Here is a 1,361-nt window from a genome sequence, read left to right on the forward strand (position 1 = left end):
CCACCCCGCCTCGCCCCGCCCCGCCCCGCCTCCGCCCTAGCTCCGCCCCCGCGCCTTAGCCACGCCTCAAACTTGCTACACATCTGGAGAGAAAATTTCACGCAGAGAGAACAGCATGTCCTAAGGACCGAGTAAGGGAGGAGAGGAGAGGAAGTTGGAGATGTAGGCAGAGTCCACATAATGTAGGGGCCTTGCAGAGCAAGGAAAGAAATTAGGTTTCATTTTGAGGGCAGTGCATTGTCTGAAAGGACTTTCAGGATTGCTCCCTCCTGCATCTCTCTGAATTCCTTTTAGTCTTACTTGTTAAAACCATTTAGTTTACTTGTCTCTTCCTTGTGCACCAACTCCCGCAGTCATATATGTTAATTTTGTGTGAACTTAAGGAAACTCATACTTTTATATTTTATTTTAGCAACTGAAGTTGATTGCGTTACATGTCAGGCACACCTATTTTTTCAACAGTGTAATGTAGGTACTATCATTACTTTCATTTTACAGATGAGCAAACTGAGACCAAGAGGTGGAATATATCCAAGGGCAAACAGCTAAGGGTAGGTGGAATGCAGACCTACACAGTCTGACTCACAACCTTGTTGCTAACATGAACCCAGCAAACCTCAGCCTCTAACCCATCTCTCCATTAGAGCCTCAAAACCCATGGAACAGGGGAGGGGCCACTGCTGCCACCTACTTCCATATTTAATCTACTCTCCTCCGTGGCCCCAAATCTCCCTTTCTTCCTGGTAACAGAACAAAAGCTCTTATTCAAATGAATAGAGACAAGTAGATACTACTCTGCGGGGCTGTCTATACAGCCAGCCCAAACTACCCTCTGTCTTTGATTAAATGCATTCTAAATGTCCTGCCAAGCAGCCACAGATCCCGTTCAATAAAACGAAGCCACTGTGTTTTCACCAGGGCTACAAGGACTCACTGCCCTGTTATTCTTCAAGTTGCCATAATCCCAAATCAGACATTACCGAGGTCTGAAATTTACTTTGAAATTCATCCAAAAAAAATAAGACAGGTAGAGGAGCAGAGAGAAGGATAAAAGGATAAGCTTGTGTTAAAGCAACCGCTGTAACACGTTAACGGGGTAGTATATGGGTGACTACTGTGCTGGTTTCTTAATTCAACTTTTCTGTGTGTTTGAACATTTTCAAGATAAAATATTGAGGGGAAGTTATATTTAAAAACTTTGAGCAAGGAGAGAAGATGGACAGATTCTCTCAACCCTCTCAGTTTATTTAAGGTGCACTTGGGCATGCTCTAGGGGGTCTCTACCTCTCTTTGAATTCAGAAGAAGATAAAGAATTCAGCTCATGATTCACAAACTTCGGGATGCCTAAGAATCATCTGGG

This window comes from Halichoerus grypus, chromosome 1 (genome assembly GCF_964656455.1).
Source record: "Halichoerus grypus chromosome 1, mHalGry1.hap1.1, whole genome shotgun sequence".
In the NCBI taxonomy this organism is placed as follows: Eukaryota; Metazoa; Chordata; class Mammalia; order Carnivora; family Phocidae; genus Halichoerus; species Halichoerus grypus.